At 40.2% G+C, this 22,149-nt stretch overlaps 1 long non-coding RNA gene and 1 other non-coding gene across 2 annotated transcripts; both read left to right on the top strand.

Annotated features, from left to right (window-relative positions):
* The first annotated feature begins 512 nt into the window (after positions 1–512).
* 5330434G04Rik (RIKEN cDNA 5330434G04 gene) lies at positions 513–19,273 on the top strand. Its single transcript, NR_015552.2, has 5 exons — positions 513–791; positions 2,324–2,397; positions 4,331–4,385; positions 9,318–9,514; positions 16,430–19,273. It is a non-coding gene; the product is annotated as an RIKEN cDNA 5330434G04 gene (long non-coding RNA).
* Positions 13,088–13,185, top strand: Mir325 (microRNA 325). Its single transcript, NR_029759.1, has one exon. It is a non-coding gene; the product is annotated as a microRNA 325 (primary transcript).
* Positions 19,274–22,149: the final 2,876 nt, after the last annotated feature.

Below are 22,149 nucleotides of genomic sequence, written 5' to 3'. Positions count from 1 at the left end.
TCACAGAATGTTGGCTCTTCCTTTATGTCACTAGGAGGAAATTAAATTTGCTTAAAGAGATTTCAGCTCGTTCTGCTCCCCTCCTTTCCCCCAGTGGTTTGGTCCTGCTTCTCAGAACAGCATCCTTTCCACTAAACCTCCAGAGTGGCCTGCTCCTGTCTCACAGATTATTAGGCCCTTTCTGCTTTTATTTTTCCAGGTAGTTATTTAGCTAACACCTAGAGTGATTTGATTGTGTCTTACACTAAACCATCCCCACTCGGTTCCCTGTTCACTGCAGTGGTTTGCTCCTATCTGCTGAGCATCAGCATCTTTCCCCTCCTGTCTCACAGGAATGATTAGATACTGCGTCACGGAGCATCAGGCTTTTAGCCCCTCCCCCGGGGTCCACAGTGGTTTGATCCTACCTCATGGACTATTAGGCTCTTTCTGATTCCCCCTCTAGCATCACCATTACTAATGGTATGGTCCTTAGCATCAGGTCCTTTTTGTCCCCCACTGGTCTTCTGAGCAGACTTGACGCAGTTTCATCTCATTCCTGAGGTATCCTGAGCCCCTCAGTGCCATACTTCTGCGTGAGTGCTGTGAACTGGAGCAAATGGGTTGAAAATGGCCAGAAGTTGCTCTTGGTCTCTTTAGATCTTTTATGACAAAGAAAAAAATTGAATTTCTGACCAGTTAAAATCCATTTGAGCCAGTTTAAGCTAATTATGCAGAACTGGAGCCTGAGGTCGGTAAATCCAGGAAGATGGCTGAATACTATGCTGACTCAAGTACAGACAAGGAGCCAGGTATTTATAAAAGTTGAAAGTAATCTGAGAGAAGGAAAAAAGTCTGATTAAGGAAGCAGGAAAATATAGGAAGTAGGGTTGGTAGAGGGAAGGCTCAGAAGAGGTTGGTGCAACCAGAAACAATTTTTTTTTAGAGGTTGAGAGGTCATTTCTAGGAAGCAATGCAGGGTTTGGGGCTCTAAATTCAGGTGTCTAGGAGACAGTCTGAATGCTGACATCATCTGGTAGGCTGGAGCTGAGACTGGGTGATTTGTGGTGCAGTGATGCTGTCTGGCTCTGCAGGCCTGCTCCTAGGCCATTCTTTATATGTGTGTCACCTCAGGCTTTTTGATAGTTCCAAGCCTACAAATGGCCATCCTTTCACCTCTTTAACTGAGCTGGTCATTTAAATTAGGAGGGAGTGAGCAATTTTGAAGAAATAGCAAATAAGAATAAGTAAGACAGGTGTGCATGAATGAGTTGATTAGAATTGAGTTGGGGCGCTCACTTTCTAATTTCTGTTTCAGCAGGGTAGTTGGGGAAGTGGCAGGTTGAGAATAGTACCTCTTTTCTCATCCCTGGCATGGGTTATCCTCAGGGCTGTAGGTTGATGTAGAAACTAGCATATGTGGTCTGGATTTCTGTCATGTGCCTGTGTTCCTGCTCTTTGTGGGGAGTGCAGTGAAAAGGTTGAGGCTGAGGCATGGAGGATGAAAACAATGATATTTTCACAGACTGCAGCATTTCTGATGCAGTGGGACAGTGGGCAGGCCTGATGACTTGATGACGACTGATGTTCTGCTGCAAGATGGAGGGTGGGGTTGGAGCTGGCTGGTGCAGCTGCTAGGGGGTGCATGTGATTCTCTGGCTCCCTTCTTGGAAGCAGCAAAAGAAAGCTTTCCTAGAATGATCTAGAAACTTGGCTGCCTGGGAGGGAAGTTGATCTTTAATATAAATATATGTTTGGAGAATTTGTTAGGATTCTGTATGTTTAGGAAGGTTGCTTCAGTTAGCCACTGCCCATTTCTCCAAAGGGAGGATGGCGGCCATTTTACTGAAGGCAGCTGAATGGCCTTTCCAGGATTGAGGTGGAAAAATTAGAAGGTTTAGAGTCAGATAACCCAGGCTTTGAGTGTCATCCCTGTTATTTGCTATGTGAACTTTGAGTAAATTAACCTCCTAATACTTGTTATGATATTTTATAGTCTTCCTTAGAGTTTCATGCCTTTGGGGGCAAAGTAGCTGACATTCAACCTTTTTGTTTTTATTGATCTGGATTGTGTGGCAGAGATTATTTTTGTGTATGTGTATGTGCATATAGTTTATCCTGATACAGATAATTTCTTCCTAAATTATTTTAAATTAATGCTTCTCCACAAATGATACCACTGGACTTTTTTGAAGATCAAAGGGAAAATTACTTAATGGAGATTTTTATAAACTATAAAACATATATGAGAATATTTGCTGTTTTTATGATAACTTGTTGATTATTACCCAAGCAGTACTGGAGAAACCCAGTGTAAAATTCTTCTGGTGTTACACACTCACAGCTTTCTTGGATTCCAGCTTCACTTCTTCCTTGACTTCACCCTGGCCCTGTGGTGACTGGAGGCTTTGTGATATGGTATGCTGCATCATGAGCCATGGGGGCCCAAGATGGGAGATGCAGGAGTCGGGGAGCTGGGGATTGTGTCAGAGATGTGGGTGTGACTGGGATGGGGTATCACAATCTGCCTTTTAGCCATAAAAATGTAGTAAGCTACCTGATTTCAAGACCAGCTTTGGTCACCTTACCTGGTTCTGTTACTGGCCCTATAAAAAGCAGGATCAGGTAAAGGGTCATCTGGAAGGGCAATGATATGGGCTGTTGAGAATGTGACTGTCCTGATGCTGCCATTCTTACCTGAGGAGCAGGACAGGAGGAATAGCAGAGCTTCAGTTTGAAAAAAAAAAATCAATGTAGTGTAGTGTTAGCCACAATATTTCCATTGGAGGATTGTGTTATGTGGTCAGAATTGGGAGCCAGGAAATGTGGCCTTTTGATGAGATCAATTAATGAATTGATGGTTACAACATGTCTGTAAGACAAGAAGAGCATGGCGAAGCTTTTTGTTGCGGTGCTCCGGGAACAAGATGGAGGACCTATGAGTCAGCATTGCTCTTCTAGTTAGATTTGAATAGGTCTTTTTTTTTTTAAAGGTAATCTTTTATTGAGTACTTACTATGTGCCAAACATTTTGGATGATTTATATACATTACTTATCTTTTTTCCCAGAACCACCCATGTATCTGAAGAAACCATTCACAAAGGGTGTCAGTTATAATCTGTATTTTCCCTGGAGTAAGAATTCTCACTCAGTATGGAGGATGAGGACACATTCTCTTTGAGATTAGCAGAAGCATATGGAGAAATGCCTTTCCTTTAGTTCAGCTTTTTTCTCAGAAGGCCAGACCCTCCTTGGGACTCTAAAATGCTGTGTGAGCCATTGGGAAGATGGAAATTAATGGCTGCAAGGTTTCAGGCACAGCGGGCTAGGGAAAATGTCGAATGTCACCATCAGAAAGACATCTTTGGCAGTAGGCTGCAGTGCTCTACCTGGCTCTGGCTTGGTTTCTCCATTTTAGTTCATGTCTTGGGAGGAGCTATAGAATAGCACACTCCTGAACTGGGAAGACAGAATTAGGAACCTATGAAGAATTTACTAGACCACAAACATAATCTAACAATAACAACATAAATTTGATAAGAGCAAGTGTGATATTTTGTGCTTGGTTTATAAAACAGACAAAATTCTTTTTTTTAAAAAAACTGCAATTCTAAAGGCTGAATCCATGTTTAAGGAGGAAAAGTCAATGTAAACTCAGGTGATATTAATGATAGTGTAGGCTCTAAAATTACAGGAGTCGATTGATGTTTTATTTTGACCAGCATTTATAAAACCAAACCTCAAGAACTGGGCTTGATTCTCTTTAAAAAGATAACAAGACAAAATGAAGATGAAGAAAAGGGGCCTAGAGGGTGAATAGGACAGGACTGTTGTCTTTTGACATCTTTAGACTTGTCATGACAATGAAGGTTTTTTTCTGTACAATTTGACCCCAAGAAGCAGAATGAGAGTGATGGGTGACAGCTGCTACAGAGATGACTGGAGACAGTCAGAAGGAACTTGCTCCCAGTAGAAGGAAGCACAAGCCACCTGATTTGTTCTAGTGAGTCCCCAGATGCAGCCTTAGTTCTTTGAGTATTCTTTGGCTGGTGCATGGTGGGGCATTGGTTGGCCTGATTCAGCCAAAGATGTGACTTGTCGTAACAGGCAAATTATCTATTACTAATCATTTTTAACATGTTACCCAGGTTGGCCTTAGACTTGCTTTGTAGCCAAGGATGACCTTGAACTTTTTCTGATCCTCCTGCCTCTGCTCTTAAGTGATGATCAGTGACACCAACTATTCGGTGCTGGGGATTGAACTCTGGGCTTGGTGAATGTGAAGGAAGCACTCTACCACTGAACAACATTTGTAGTCTTGTGTGTTAACCCCCTCTCTTCTCTTCACAGATGAGAAAACCAAGGCTCCAAGAGCTTCTGTAACTTGTCCAAGACCATGCAGTTAGTAAGTAACCTGGGATGGGTGATGCATCAGACTCGGGTGCTGGGAGAGGTACTGCATATGTCTCAGGGGTTTCATTCTTACCTGATCACTTCTCCAGTTGAGTAACATGCTGATATTGCCAGAGGCGCATCAGGACTGTGCATAAATACGTCATGTTGGGCTGGGTGCCTGGAGTTGATGAGAGTATTGCGAAGATATATGATCAGCCTGTAGCCCAGCAGGTCCTGGAGGATGAGGTTGGAACACAGCTGAGCTATTACACAGCCAAATGGCATGAGCACTTATTCATAATGTCTGTACCTCCCCCAGAACATTGTCTTCTATAGACACTTGGAAGGGCACATCTGTAAGAAGACATGGAGACCTCCCCATTAAAGATCAGGAAAGTGTGGTCAAGAGAGGGGTAGGGACCTCTCCAAGTTTTTCTACTTAGTGATTTTGTCTGTGATTGTGCCAGAAATTAATTTTTAAATATAATCTAGAAAATTTAGGCTTTAAACACATTTGTTTTTGAGGCAAGACCAATTCCCCCATGAACCTTGCTACAAGATAGGTCTGTAGGGTAGCATTTTCATTTCTTCCTGATTATTATATAAGCTAGAACCATAGAAACGTAAAGAAACTATCCTCCAGCACCAGTCAGATTGGGACTAATTCCCTTTCTGAAGCCCAGATGGAAATCCACTAAGATTTTCCTGGGCCCCAGGTTCTTTACTTGTGAAATTAGGACTAACAATTTGATTCTATTCCTGTGGAGTTGAAGGTGACTGGGAAGTCTGGATAGAAGGAATCAGGGAAGGGCAGAAGCTCAGAGAGTGTCTGCTTCTAGAGAAACAGATATATGAATTACTAGTCAGGGGGATGGTACAGAAAGCCTCATGGGGCCTACACGTGACCTCATCTAAGCAGAAGAATCTCTTCCACAAGATGGCTGTTCATCCACTTGTTCATTTCTCTGACTTGATAGCTCTAGGTATTAGCCTCTAGACTTAATATGCTTGATAAGTCTGCATTTGCCTTGGATTCCAGCTTCCTTATTAGCTCATTGTTCCTTTTGTGGACACAGTATTTTGGTTTTGTCACTCTTGGTATAAGGTACTCTAAAGCTAAACCCAGTACTTCTGAAATGGGATGGAGTAAAGGAAAGCCACCATCTCCTTCATTCCAGACACTGTCCTTTTATTGGTGTATCCTAAGACTTCAATAGTTCATTTTTGTTTTGTGGCTCAACACCGCCATACACACACACACACACACACACACACACACACACACACACACACACACACACGCGCGCGCGCGCATAAATTCCTTGACTTTAGCTGCACATGTACTGTATTCCTGAGTTATTATGATACGCTGTGGCAGTGGCACTCATGAACTTCACCTGGGAATCTTCTTTTTTTTTTTTTAATGGTGTTAGGAAATCTTTTTTTTTTTTAGATTTATTTTATTATTTATTATATGTAAGTACACTGTAGCTGTCCTCAGACACCCCAGAAGAGGGAGTCAGATCTCCTTACAGATGGTTGCGAGCCACCATGTGGTTGCTGAGATTTGAACTCCATACCTTCGGAAGAGCAGTCGGGTGCTCTTACCTGCTGAGCCATCTCACCAGCCCGGAATCTTCTTTTAAGGCCAATTCTGAGCCAATTTGTGTCCTTTATTGTAAAGAAGGTTAAAATAAAAGCCCAGCCCCCATATGAGTCTTGGTTTTGCTATGAAGCTCAGGCTGTCCTTGAACTTGCTATATAGCCCAGGCTAGCCTCTAACTTGTAATCATCCTGCCTCAGCCTCCTGGGTTCTGGGATTACAAATGTGTGGCATTATACTTGGCTTTCAATTGGGTTTTACATACACTACTTTTTCTTCAGAACTGTGTATCAAACCAAAGGCCCCGTGTTTCCTACACAAGTGCTACCATTGAGCCACACATTCACTTCATTTATTTTGGTTTTGAGAGAGTGTCTTATTAAGTTACCTAGTTGATCCTGGAATAAACATAGTCTAGGCTTGTGTCAATGTCTGTAGGATATTTATATCCTACTTTATATCGATAATCAGGAAGAAATGACGTTATACCCACTGTCTCTTGATATTTAGCATGTTGGGACTGAAAACAGAATTTAAAAATCTACTAATTCAAGGACTGGTGCAATAAACTCAAAACAGTTCACAAAACCTATTTTCTTTTGTTTCATTTTTATTTTTATTAGGTATTTATTTCATTTACATTTCAAATATCCCAAAAGTCCCCCACCCGCTCCCCCACCCACCCACTCCCACTTCGTGGCCATGCCGTTCCCCTGTACTGAGGCAGATAAAGTTTGCAATACCAAGGGGCCTCTCTTCCCAATGATGGCCGACTAGGCCATCTTTTGATACTTATGCAGCTAGAGACATGAGCTCCGGGAGATACTGGTTAGTTCATATTGTTGTTCCACCTATAGGGTTGCAGATCCCTTTAGCTCCTTGGATACTTTCTCTAGCTCCTCCATTGGGGGCCCTGTGATCCATCCAATAGCTGACTGTGAGCATCCACTTTTGTGTTTGCTAGGCCCCGGCTTAGCCTCACAAGAGACAGCTATATCTGGGTCCTTTCAGCAAAATCTTGCTAGTGTATGCAATGGTGTCAGCGTTTGGAGGCTGATTATGGGATGGATCCCCAGGTGTGGCAGTCTCTAGATGGTCCATCCTTTCATCTCAGCTCTAAACTTTGCCACTGTAACTCCTTCCATGGGTGTTTTGTTCCCAATTCTAAGAAGGGGCAAAGTGTCCACACTTTGGTCTTCGTTCTTGAGTTTCATGTGTTTAGCAAATTGTATCGTATATCTTAGGTATTCTAAGTTTCTGGGCTAATATCAAATTATCAGTGAGTACATATTTTGTGAGTTCTTTTGTGATTGTGTTACCTCACTCAGGATGATGCCCTCCAGGTCCATCCATTTGCCTAGGAATTTCATAAATTCATTCTTTTTAATAGCTGAGTAGTACTCCATTGTGTAAATGTACCACATTTTTTGTATCCATTCCTCTGTTGCGGGACATCTGGGTTCTTTCCAGCTTCTGGCTATTATAAATAAGGCTGCTATGAACATAGTGGAGCATGTGTCCTTCTTCCCGGTTGGAACATCTTCTGGATATATGCTCAGGAGAGGTATTGCAGGATCCTCCAGTAGTACTATGTCCAACTTTCTGAGGAACCGCCAGACTGATTTCCAGAGTGGTTATACAAGCTTGCAATCCCACCAACAATGGAGGATTGTTCCTCTTTCTCCACAACCTCACCAGCATCTGCTGTCACCTGAATTTTTCATCTTAGCCATTCATTCTGACTGGTGTGAGATGGAATCGCAGGGTTGTTTTGATTTGCATTTCCCTGATGATTAAGGATGTTGAACATTTTTTCAGGTGCTTCTCAGCCATTCGGTATTCCTCAGGTGAGAATTCTTTGTTTAGCTCTGAGCCCCAATTTTTAATGGGGTTATTTGATTTTTGGAGTCCACCTTCTTGATTTCTTTATATATATTGGATATTAGTCCCCTATCTGATTCAGGATAGGTAAAGATCCTTTCCCAATCTTTTGGTGGCCTTTTTGTCTTATTGACGGTGTCTTTTTGCCTTGCAGAAGCTTCGCAATTTTATGAGGTCCCATTTGTCAATTCTCGATCTTACAGCACAAGCCATTGCTGTTCTATTCAGGAATTTTTCCTCTGTACCCATATCTTTGAGGCTTTTCCCCACTTTCTCCTCTATACGTTTCAGTGTCTCTGGTTTTATGTGGAGTTCCTTGATCCACTTAGATTTGACCTTAGTACAAGGAGATAGGAATGGATCAATTCGCATTCTTCTACATGATAACCGCCAGTTGTGCCAGCACCGTTTGCTGAAAATGCTGTCTTTTTTCCACTGGATTGTTTTTGCTCCCTTGTCAAAGATCAAGTGACCATAGGTGTGTGGGTTCATTTCTGGGTCTTCAATTCTATTCCATTGGTCTACTTGTCTGTCGCTATACCAGTACCATGCAGTTTTTATCACTATTGCTTGAATCAATGTTTTCCGAATAAAACATCTATTGAGTTGTGGTCTTTCATATTTTTGGTAACTGTCCTTAGTGTCATCCTCATTCACTCTTTTGCCATATCACATAGAGGTGGCCTCTGGAAACCTCATTTGGGGAAGAAGGGAGAGTGAATAAGCTTGCAATTTCTTTTGTTTTCATAAGATTTATTTTTAAGTGTGTGTGTATGTGTGTGTATCTGTCTGACTCTCTGTCTGTCTATGCATCTGCATTTATGTATAAGTTTGTGTAACAGAAGTGCCAAAGAGGGTATTGGATTCCCTGGACCCTGAGTTCCAGGCAGTTGTGAGCAGCGTAATGTGGGTGATAGGACCTGAACTGAAGTCCTTTGCAAGAGCTCTAAATTCGAGCCATCTCTCCAGTCCTATCACATAGATTCTTAGGATAAGGTAATTTTGACTCCATGAGTTCTCTCTCTGGCAGCGTTTTGGGACCCTCAGAGGTCCTTGGGCAATACAAGGTTTTCTAAAATAAGTTATCCTGCATGAAACATGGATGTGCTTTCACATGGACCATTTTCTCATTGAAGTGAACCTGATTTTACACAAAAGCCAAATAACTGTAGGACTCTACACTATGGGTTTCCTAGAATATAGACATCCAGCAGACAGAGTAGAATAGCGGTTAATGCTAGAGAGGGTTAGAATTCTGTGTAATGGGTATAAAGTTTCAGTTTCTGAAGCTGACGGAGCTCAGGGGATGAATAACTGCAGGCAGTGGGAGGTGGTAAATGCCATTCAACTGTATAATTTAAAAATATTGAGTGGTAAACCTCATGTTCTATATAGTTTACTGTGATTTAAAACATTGCAGATTCCAGATACCCAGATATTCATGTTCTGATTCAACAGGTGCACAGTGAGGCACAGAATCAGTTGTAGAAGCACTTCAGGGAATTCGGATACTATTTTGTGGCCTGGCAAGATCAGCAGCCTTACTATCTTAGTCCCTGCCAGTCATCAGCTTCTGGTTTCCCTGTTATCCTGCTGCTCCCTAGAATGCAGCTATTAAGTGGCCTAAGAGCCAGCACCTTCACGGAGTAGCAAAGGTAAGGCCATTCTTCCTTGTTTTCTATTTTCTGGAAATTGCTTATACATTTCAGAACTGGTCTACCTGTGTTTGAAGGAGCCTGCACCAGGAGATGGAAGGACACAGTGCTCATGCTGTGGTCATTATGACTTGAGTTTGGTACCTATCCAAATGATTTCACACTATCCATCAAATAAAGTTTCAGGTCTATTATTAAAGAGAATATTTAGAATACTAAAACACATATACACATATATCAAAACGTAGATGACTACATTATTTCAGCTTTAGATGAACTAAATACGTAAAATAACAAAAGGGAAGAGTTCCATGTTTGTCTAATTAAAATGTAAAGCTCTATAAAAATATGAATGACATTAAATATAAGTGGTCATCTGGGCACTCAGACAATAATATAATAAGGTGTATTTTGTCCTTACATGATTTGTAGATTTGTAAATTGCCATTTGGTGCAACTGAGTGATCGATAAACCCAAGATAAATTCTGTTATTTGTGTGGTCATATTTGGATAAATACAGTGACTGAACACCCACCATATACGATTTTAGCAGAAGCTCAGTTATAGCTTTTTGTTTTCAATCTTACACTATAAATAAAGATCTCCGCTTGGTGTGTTAAGTGCCACAATCCATATATATCCCCAAGCATAGTGCTGTTGAGTGCTTTTAAGCTTAAGAAGGCTGAGGGAGATCTTACAGATACTATGGGTATCACATGAACTTCAGTCATGTGTGACAGTGCTGCTGACAGTAATTTTGTTAATGAGTCAGATTTATATAATGGGTCAGTATTCACTAGAATAGTGTTTTCCATGATTGTTATCAAAGTGAATGAAGCATGATTGCTATCAAATATGCTGATTACATAAATTACATGTCAATGTATGAGGGAAACAATATGATCTTCATCAAAAAGCAAGCTAAAGCAATACACAGGTTAAATGACTGGACAGGGACAAACAAATCATGCTTGTTAACATTATTAGACAACTCTTCCATTTACTAATGATAAAGGAATTCAAGTTGGAGTAACAATGGCGGGTCAGTGTTGTTGCCTATCATATTTCAAAAGATTTATGAACTTGCTGGCCACAGTACAATGATCTTATCATTCTTTTGTATACTACCAGTGGATTAAGTCAGCACAAAATCATAGGAAGTGACTTGGTGGCCTCTACAAAAACTTGTACAAATTTTAGTACATCATGACTGAGAAATTGAACTTCAAAGTATGTCTTCTGCAAAACAGATGTTCAGCTACATATTTATACACCTTTAGTATAATGTTACTTGAAAAAACAAAAATAGAAAAAAATACAGGAGTCTTTTAAGAGGGAGAACAGATGTACTGTGGATAGAAACAGGACAAAAGCCTTACAGAATCCTTAAATTATTCTCAAAGTACAGTTGATGACATTTTAACTTCATTGAAATAAAGCAGATGACATATAAGTTAAAAATTAAATTATACTTACATCATATACACTGAAGTAGGTCAAGTTAAAAATAAATCAGTTTCAGGGTGAAACACATTAAGTGTAATCCAGTAAGTACAAGTTGAGGGAACCTACTAACCTGCTCTTCAGTAGCCACCCATGTCATGTAGTTGAGAATGTTTTAGGAGGTGGGATAATGAGTTAGCAAGGGCAATGGAGTTTTACTGTATTGATCAGACTAGGAAGATCAGACTCACCTTTGGCCATGCACAGAAAAATTTCATTGAGACTTCTGTGAAAATAGATGAACTGTCTCAGTTCTTAGAAGGCAAGAAGGAGGAGGAAACATCTTTGAAACTGAGTCTTAAAGGATATGTAGACTTTTAGGGTTGAAACACAGGGTACGTATTGACCTTTTCAGCTTCAATAGTGATGCCACTCTAGACTCTGAAGTCAATGACTTTAACAGGCATTGAAAATAGTTCTCTTTGGTATGTATATATCTGGAATTTTCTAGTACTTTCCTCTAAGATTCATGTAAGTTACCATGATCTAATGCTCTGATCCTGATTTCAATAGAGAAAAAAAAACCATAAGAAATATTTCATTAATTGTACACCATCTGATGAATCACATATGTGTGTAATGTGGAGAATGGGTGAAACAGGGAGGAGAGATCAGAGAGAGGATGAGAAAGAAGCAAATATTTGTTAAGTACTAGTGAACTCCTATAGTACTTAGGCCATTTAATTTTACCTAATATGCTTGAGGCCGTTAGGTAGGCATTCATTCCAAATCCCAGACTTGCCCATGAGAATCGATGTGGACATGAAAGATAGAGCTAGAGTTACAAATGAATGATGGAAGTGGTTAGAAGTAGTTGTAGGTAAAAATATTTTTCAAACTAGCTACAGTGGAGGTGCAGGGATTATTAATTGGCCTAACTCTAATGCAAAGACAGATAAGGGGAAAATTAATTCATAGAGCTGTACCAAATGTATATGAAACAGGCTATGACCATACCCCAAAAACTGATGATTAGAAGTTGGGAATGGCTACTAAGGGTGGTTGAGATTTAAGTAGGGTATATTGGATGAAAGAGAGTATTCACTACTTTGTTAACACTTCTACGCATATCAGCTCATTCTGCTCATGGTGTTTTAGACTATGCTAAGTCAGTGACTAGAATACAGGTGTGCCAATATTTATATATGTATACAACATTCTTAGAAGGGCACAGAAGAAACATTGATCACTCTCTGAGAGGAGAGAACCTGGTAGGAGTAAGAAGAACACTTAGACAGTTTTGTACCTTTTGATATTGCATTATATACTGCAGCCTGCTTCCAACAAGAAAACTCTCTCTCTCTCTCTCTCTCTCTCTCTCTCTCTCTCTCTCTCTCTCTCTCTCTCACACACACACACACACACACACACACCTTCATTTTTATCCAGAACATTTCCATATGTTGAACTATAATCACAAAGTGTCCCTGATCTTGTCCACAAACCCTTTCCCTGACCATTTAAAACCACATTCTATCCTTACTGACCACTGGCATAGGATCCAACTGGCAGAATGAAGTGGAGTTAGCAAATGTAGCTTCCATATGGCAAAGGGAAGCATACCGGATGAAGTGAGATCCTAAAGTCAACAGTACTTCTAGTGTTAGTATTTCTTCATACTGTTAAGTAGAAGAGCAAGAGACCTTCTTCACTGGTTTGAAGGTGGAGGATAAAAACCTAGAAACAAAGATTTGTTGAGAGAACCTTAAGAAAGGGTCAGGGAGAGGTCATGCAGCAGCTTAGTAAAGTTTAGCTGGGTTAAGATAGGGTTGCAAGTGAATGTGTTGCCCTCGAGCTGGTCAGAAAGCCCTCTGTCAGCTATCAGATCCCATAACACACATACACATGGCCATGTATATAAGCAAATCTTCAAATAAGTCTTTTGGGTTCTGCTGGGTTTTATCAGGCTTATTCAAAAAAAGTTGAATGCCTGTTGTAAGGAGGGTACAGCACAGAGCAGTGGCTGTGGGCATTCACAAAGAGAGAAGGTTTCTGTGAAAATCAATGGTTCTTGGATGTGGGTTTTGTGATGGACTAGGGGCCAAGTGTTGTGGATTCTAACAGAGCCGATATAGTGCTTGGTTCCTAGTAGGTGCTCAGTAAGTGTTTGTGACATAATTCGTTTATTGAGCACCTCCTATCAATCAAGCACTGTGCTAGGCTCTGGGGCCACATAGCTAAGTTAGACAAGATGCTCCCTTTTGAGGCTCTTATTGCTAGTAGTGGCTATAGTAGAGTGATTAGTTATAACAACAATACTGATAGGAATAAGAGGGTATGCCCAGGAAACAGAAGCAAATTATGCTGTGGGAAGAGGCAGTGAATATGCTCCATCTATTCCAAAACCTTAGGAAGGAAAGGAGAGAAGGGGGCAGCAAATAGAGAGGTAAGGCTGAGAAGCTTGACCTTAAATATGAGAGACTTGAGCATCATGTTCCCATTAGAGAGGTCAGGGTGAAGATTCAAGGGTTAAGGCAGTGAGCAATGGAAAGTCATGTTCGAGGCTATAAAGAGGATGAGGGTGGAAACTGGCCAGGATCCCCAAAAGAACTCTTCTGAAGCATCAGAGCGTGGACTTGCAGGTGATACCAGGAGATGATGGAGAAAGTTAAGAGTAAGCAAAGGGCAGTGATTGCAACAATGAATTGCAGGTCCCAGGCCAGTTTGAGAAGGTAATTATGCTGAATGAGTCTGACAAATGAGAAGAAACCAACAGTTCTAAAATACAAGTGATGGAAACAAAGAAAAGGCCTTACTGGGGCAGAAGCAGCCAGAAAGTAGGGTGTACAAATAGAGGATGGCATAGGTGTGGTAGTTTGGAATGACAAAAGATTCTGAGTATGACCAAGGATGTGAATAAGTGGTGTAGGAAGAGGTTATGATAGTTGAACCAAGGAGTTAGGCATTTCTGGTTATTTCCCATGGATGTTTAAATCCATCTGATTATACAAAGACTTGCACCAGGAGTCCAGGATCATTTGAGGGGGATTAATGTTTGGGAGAAAGTAAGCAGATACCCGTGACAAAACTTGCTGGTTGGAGTCTATAAATATCCTAGCTGCCCATTACCTGAAACAGGAAGTGAGCACCTGTGAGCTTGGCTTCTCCTCCTCACTGTATTCTTACAGGAATGGGACAGAAGACTCCAGCTACAATGGGAATCAACCAGTGTCTATGTTGTACAGCCTGTTCCAGCAGTCCCAGTTGCCTAAAGGCCTAGCTATCAGAATAAGGTAATGCATTGTCTGTGGCTAGTCAGTAACATGCAACTCTGCAGAAGCACTGAGAAGCTTAGGAGTGAAGAAAAACTGAATCATACAAAGGAATGGCTGTAGTATATTCTAGGCTAATTCCTAGAGAGTGTGGTGCATGCTGATCGGGCCATGTCTTTCCTTTATCTATACAAGAATAGTAGTGATAATGACATGTGAAACAGTTTGTTTGGGCAATGTTGTGAGAGGAATCACAGGCAGGGAGGGCACGTTTTCCTTGTGTCCAAAAGAGTTTTTGAGGTACAATTTTGATTAACAATTGGTGGGGGTGGTATTTTTGAGAAAGAGTAGTGGCTGACATTCTCATCTTTGGAGAAACCTTTGAGGAAAAATTACAGAAAACATGGAGTAGCTTCAAGAAACTCTTAAGATGTTTTCTTTCACAGTAACATTATCCGGAGCCACAACAGACAATAGCTATAGTATTGACAGTAGCTATTATATATATAGTCTGATCCCATGGAAGGCTCTGTTTAAACACATTTATTTGCATGAATTCTTTCAGTACTTAGAAACAGCATTGTAAAGTCTAAGTATCTATATTTAATCCATTTACCATTGAGTAATGAAATACATGAGAAAAGATGCTTTATAAACTAAAGACGACTTTAGCTCAAGGTCCCTTGACTTTGCAACCACGGTCTCAAGGCTGTACATAGAATCATGTGACAAGGGGTAAGGAGCATGTGTAAGACTATGTAGCTTCCCTCTTTCCTTAATATACCAGAATTCAACTAGGAGAGCCCCACCATAATGGCCTTATTTAAAATTAGTCACTTCTTATAGGCCTTGCGTCTAAACAGCATCATTGAATTAGTTTTATATCTTCTTAATATATTATGAGGGAAATAAATGTCAACATATAAAGTTGTGAAGTACCCTCAGATCATATACAAATCATTATTATAATAATTGTTGGTGCTCAGTGGTAAAATGCTCAATTAACATGTGTAAAGCCATAGGCTCCATTTTTAGTACCATTAAGAAAACACTTTAGTACTAAGTAAACACTCACAAAGCAAAATCATACTAGAACTCAAATCTTTGTAACCCATTCTGATGAAGATACAGATATAAAGAGTGTCAAATATCTATTTTTTTTATCTACGTAGACTATAAACTATAGATTGTATACTTTTGAAGTTTGTTCTGGATCCTCAAAGCACTTGCTGCGTTCTTCCTGGGAGTTGGTTCCTGTGTATATGAAATAGACTGCTGTGTGTCTAGCTTTTTGGTGATTCTGACATGCTGTGAAAATTACATGTTGCTGTGAAGGAAATCTGGCAGGGGAGAAGCCTTCAAAAAGGCATATGATTAGCTAGAATATGCTTGGAAAATCGATTGTCTTTGGAAGATGAGTCAAGGAGCTTCTAAAATGTTTTCCTGGCCTGGAGAGATAGCTCATGGAGCACTGAAATGCAACTAGGGCCTTGGCATTCCAGATAAGCTATCCGCCATTGCAATCTAAATACCTTGAGTAACATTTTGTTGAAACCAGTTAGCTCATTAACTTGAACACCATGGGTAGTTTTAAAAAGTCTTGAACTTGTGATCCTCCAGCCTTAGTCTCACTAGTAGCTGGAATTTCAGGCCAGCTGGGTATTTATTTTAAAAGAAATATCCCATTTCAATTACATCCTATAAGTGCTTATATTAGTTCATTTACTATGAACTGAGGAAATTATGTATATGTATGGCTATACAAAAGAGTTATTTTTCCTTTGTGGTTCATTGCAATTTCATTTTTAATATTGGAATTCAGCATAACTGAGCATATTCTGGTATACCATTTCCTGTGACCTTCATTTTTCCTATTGCCATTTTGCCTCTTTTCTTCAAGGTCACATATGAAGTCCCCTAATTTTTTTAAGTTTTCCTGACTCTACCTTCATATATAGCTTACAGCCTCCTTCTACTATGAATTTAAAGTCTCCCTGTCATTTGTAATTGCTTGTCTTTGGGAATTGTTTATTATAGTTAGTCTTGAGGATTAATTAGTATATCTACCTGGCCACTTCCTATGCCATAAGTTATTGGTTCCCTTAAAGCAAATACTTTATATTCCCAAAGTCAAGTTTTCCTTGGTTAGTTCTATTCCACTACATCAGAATTTATAGCATCTTTTATTTTTTCCTCTAGGTTCAGCCTATGGAAATTCCCAATGCTTGAACTAACAGCAATAGTGATCTATATAGTCTCAAGGAGGCTGATGCTTGTGTTGGAGGCCTTCTGAGCATCTTCCATATCCATCTGGCCTTATAAACACTTTTTCCTCTGCTGTACACAAGGAATGAACCATAAAAGCAGAAACTCCATCATTCTTATGAACCATTTACATGTGACCTCTACTTCAATATTACTTTGCCTGTTTGAGCTTTACTTTGCATAGTGACTTGCTCAGTCTGGTCACTGTGGATGAGAACCACATTGTTGAAAAGCCCTTTAATATGTGGACTGTTGAAAATTGTTGTGCAGTTGAGCCAGTGGGTTCTGCTGGCTCTGGGATGAGGGCTTCACCTCATGTACTTGCACTGCCCTTATACTAGTTACTGCTAACCTCAGAATCAGGTTGAGAATTCAAAGAAAATCAAACCCTTATGTGTTGCCCTAAGGCAAAACTGTCCCTCTTACTACCTTAAGTGCCCGATTTCCATTAACCACTTTTTTTTTCTTGGTGAAAATTAATACCATATTGAAGGAAGATAAAGTCACATGGTCTTTAGCCCAGTGCCAGTACATGATTGTAGCTGATGTATAGAGGCAAGCAAAAGATAGGAATGTAGAGTTGATCTGCACCACTAGCACACTGCTTTTTAGGCTAGGGTTGTGGACTTCCTCCACCATCCAACTCTGCCTGGGCTTAGATGGATGGGACATACCATCTTATAGAATTATCCCTGGCTTCTTTTCTAAAGACATAGCACCACAATGAAACAGAAGAGGAAGAGACAGACTCTAGTAGGAGCTACAGTGATATTCTTGCCTTTCTTCAGCTCCAAAAGTAATCAGTTTTGCCCTAGCTCAATGTCTGCTTGTCTCCTTATGTCAGTCTTAATTAACAGCAACAACAGAAGTCCTCAGAGGACTGAGCTCACCATAAGAAAGGGATCATAGAGGTCATCTAATTCACACATACCCCAAGTCCTGCCAAGCTCCTGTGTGGGGCTATACCTAAAACAAGTTCTATGTGCAGGGCTTGTCAGGAAAAGTCATCCTGTTGTTTTTCCCACTCAGGGAACCTGGAGTGCAAAAGAGCAAAGTAATCAGCAACTTAGCTTTTCTGGCCTTCCTGCCACATGCATATACACGTCTCACAAAGCCTTCTTCCCCAAGTCCTAGGCTCCAACTCAATTCTTATCCTTGGTTCAAAGTTACTCACTGAGTGTGGGACACACAGTCACACATAAACACACAGACATGCACACGCACACACAAACACACACATACACAAACACACACAAAAACAAACACACACAAAAACAAACACACACAAAAACAAACACACACATACTCAGGCACTCACATGCTCCTGATGCTAAGAGCTAAAATATCTAGCAAAGAACTGTGTAGGATACATATTCTTCACTCATAGCTGACTAAGGTGATTTTAATGTGGATGTTTATATTTAAGAAAGGTATTAAATATGCAAGTATCACTTAAATATTCCAGGCCAATTTCAGTTTAATGACTATGACCACAAATGGATCAGAGCTGTTGCAAAAGTAGACACTCTTAGAACTTATAATACAGGATCTGTTGATCATTCTGGGAGGGGACATAGCTTTCCAGAGTGGTGTGAAGGGTACTAGATGATAAGCAATATTGTGAGGCATAGAGGGTGAGAATAAGGGAAACATTCCTTTTGAATTTTTGTTTTATTCCCTTAGCTATGTAAGGTATGTTAGTTATGTAATGTATACTAATTACTTTAACCAAGAAAATGTTATGAGACAATTATTTTAAAAGAAATGGAAATATAAATGTTGTAAAACATAACCAGGGAGAATATTAAAAGGTAAGGAGTGGGAAAGAAGATGGATAATGGAGATAGAGGAAAGCAAATTGAAATTAAAAATGGGGCAAACAAGTGTCAAAGAAAAATAAAAGGAATGATCTTAGAAAGTTAAATGAGTGAAAAACATATGGAAGAGTCATGACAAGGAAACAGAAAGACAGTCTGAAAGAGACAGCACAACAGGATAATGATCATCTTCTAGAAGGTGTAACTTAAACCCTTCCATCCCTAGGAAGGATTTGATTCCAAAAAATGGAGTCCAGAATAAGAGGCAAAGTCAGCTCATAGTGGAGAAATACAACAAGCACAAGACTAAGGTTAACATCATTGGGTCCCAACTGAGGTCCATTCTATAAAACACCTAGCCACTGCCTCAGAACTATCAATTGAAAACAAAATAATTGAAAACAAAAAGTCAAACAAATCACTGCCCAAGCAAGAAGGGTCTAGGGAGATGTGAGAAGTGTCATTGTAGAATCCTAGATGGGATACAGGAATAGAGAGAAAGGACATCGAATGGAAACTACAGGCATCTGAATAGAGAGCTGTCTTTACTTAAGATATGATAGATAATAAAATGTATAAAAATAGGTATCATTGATGAGAGATGTTAGTATTAGAGAAAGCCAGGTGTTGAGGATGTTTAATCCTCTGTACCACCTTTGTAACATCTCTGAATCTGAAACTGCATTAAAATAAAGATTCTGCTTCAAGTTTAAAGACAATGGAAAAAACATGGTAAAATGATGGAGAAGAAGAGAAAAACGGATCTCTATCTCTCTCCTTTTTGAGATAGGATGATGTCACTGTGTAACTCACACTGGCCTTGAACTCATAATTCCCCTGCGTCCACATTCTGAGTGCCAAGATTACCAAGGTGAACCACCACAGATGGCTAAGAGACAAAGATTTTTTAATTAAAGCTAGCAATATAGATAAAGAAAATTTTTAAAGAAAAAAATCTACCAAAAAATCTAAAAACAACTTTTTGCTTGCCTGCAAACCCTGTAAGATGCAAAACCAAAACCAAACCCAACCATCAACAAACAACAACTCTCTCCTACACACACACACACACACACACACACACACACACACACAGAGAGAGAGAGAGAGAGAGAGAGAGAGAGCAGTTAAAACCAAAGGGAAGAAAAAAAGCATAGCAAAGACTGCCATATCCAGGGATCCATCCCATAATCAGCCTCCAAACACTGACACCATTGCATACACTAGCAAGATTTTGCTGATAGGACCCTGATATAGCTGTCTCTAGTGAGACTACACCGAGGCCTAGCAAACACATAAGTAGATGCTCACAGTCAGCTATTGGATGAATCACAGGGACCCCAATGGAGGAGTTAGAGAAAATACCCAAGGAGCTAAAGGGATCTGCAACCCTATAGGTGGAACAACATTATGAACTAACCAGTACCCCAGAGCTCTTGACTCTAGCTGCATATGTATCAAAAGATGGCCTAGCTGGCTATCACTGCAAAGAGAGGCCCATTGAACTTGCAAACTTTATATGCCCCAGTACAGGGGAATGCCAGGGCCAAAAAGTGGGAGTGGGTGGGTAGGGGAGTGGGGGGAGGGTATGGTGGACTTTTGGGATAGCATTAGAAATGTAAATGAAGAAAATACCTAATAAAAAATTTTTAAAAAAAGAAAAATTAAACTAAACCCCATTTTTGAATGGGGAAGAAAGAAATAAACACAAACTCCATAAAACAACCAAGCAAAGCCCAGCAAAAGCAGAGTAAAAGTAAAGTATACTAAACAAGAAAAACTTTACCAAAAATAGAACATAAAGAACAAGGAAATCTAATAAGGAGAGAAAGGGGAAAATATTCTTAGCAAGAACAATGAAAAACATTGCAAGAATAAAGAAAAAAATGTAAAAGGCATTAAGAGAAGGAAAACTCATGATAAATATACAAGAAAAGAGAAAAGGAATGAGGCAGGGGGACTGGGTGTGTTAAACAAAAAAAAAAAATACTTTGGGAAAGATAGGAAGGATTTGCTTTTGATAGGTTTGTGGAGTGGGAGGTAAACAGCCAGAAAACATGGCTGGCTATAGTGCCCTTTGGGAGCTGTTGGAAGGAATGAAAGGGCATGTTATTGTAACATAGGCAGACAGGCATTTAAGTGGCTCATTACCACCATATTAACTTTCCCATGTGAGTCTGAGAAGCTGGCTGTTTTATACAAAGCCCCTGAGTCCTGTTTTATTTCACCAGGGTCTGAGAGATAACCATTTGTTGATGGGCCAGATCTATAATCTGTACTGGGCTTCTGCCTGCCCAGAGATAGATATGAATTCAACTTTTTCATTTTCAAAAGCTATTTTGACCCTGATATAGCTGTCTCTTGTTGAGACTATGCCGGGGCCTAGCAAACACATAAGTGGATGCTCATAGTCAGCTATTGGATGGATCACAGGGCCCCCAATGGAGGAGCTAGAGAAAGTACCCAAGGAGCTAAAGAGATCTGCAACCCTATAGGTGGAACAACATTATGAACTAACCAGTACCCCGGAGCTCTTGACTCTAGCTGCATATGTATCAAAAGAAGGCCTAGTCGGCCATCACTGGAAAGAGAGGCCCATTGGACACGCAAACTTTATATGCCCCAGTACAGGGGAACGTCAGGGCCAAAAAGTGGGAATGGGTGGGTAGGGTAGTGGGGGGGGGGAGGGTATGGGGGACTTTTGGGATAGCATTGGAAATGTAATTGAGGAAAATACATAATAAAAAATTATTAAAAAAAAAAAGAAAATGATGCAGGTTCTGTCTGGGCCATATCTAGGTAGGTCTTCCCTCCAAGTACTTTTGCTGAGTCAGGGTCCTGGAATTTGCCAACCAAACTCACCAGGAGCTAGAGGCCATTTTTGTATTCACTTAAAAACATGACTCTTCCCCACAGAAATGGGTATGTATATATCAGGATCATCATAAACAGCTAGGATTCCAACTAGAAACAGCCCGAAACAGTCACAGTTCCAAATAGGAATCTCAAAGGCATTCAGCTTTGGATTTAGAAGAGTGTGTTTATTTGGTCAGTATTATTCATTCTACCTTTGAAATTCTTCCTGGTTAAGATTAATATTTAAATTCCCTTTCATGATCACATTGCCTTTTAATTCATCAGTACAGGGTTGTGCCTAGAAGGAAGCATATCCCTAACATATCCTTTAGTTGTGTCCTCCCAACAAGGATCAGAATTTGATGACGATGATCATATTGGATGTACATTTGGACATGTAGGTTTCCTGATCTGTCTGGCCTTTATCTGGCTGGAATTGATAGCAACAGGACAGATGCAGTGATGGGACAACTTGGGAACAAATTTCCTACAGGTCACATCAGTGTGTGGTCAGGAGGCTGACATCTTTACACACACCACTCCCCCGCCACCAGCAAGGCTGTAATTTTTCTGTGACCTGAATCCTGGTGCTTCTTGGTTCTGGTATGCAGAATGGTGCTTCTGAGCACTTGGAGGGAAGAGAATGGGGAGCATTGATAGCACATGTTTCAGTGCCATCCAGCTGATGGATCATACTAAGAAGCTAAGTTAACATACATGGAATAGACATGGAAACTAGGGGAAGGACTAAGATCTAGAGTGAAGCCCAACCTGGAGGAATCATGTAATTTCAGGCAAGTCCCATAACCTCTCTAAACTTCTAGACAAGGAACATACCACATGGAAAATGAGTGTTATGACTTTTTTCCCTTGTGAGGAAAATTTTCAAACAGCTCCAAATAGAAAACATAACTATATAGTAGCAGAGATATTGGCCATTAAAGCAGGATGTAATGGTAATTTGAAGTTGTCATCATACAA

This window comes from Mus musculus, chromosome X, assembly GCF_000001635.26.
Source record: "Mus musculus strain C57BL/6J chromosome X, GRCm38.p6 C57BL/6J".
NCBI lineage: Eukaryota > Metazoa > Chordata > Mammalia > Rodentia > Muridae > Mus > Mus musculus.
The sequence above is the reverse complement of the archived record's forward strand: the minus strand, read 5'-3'. Positions and strand labels throughout refer to the sequence as shown.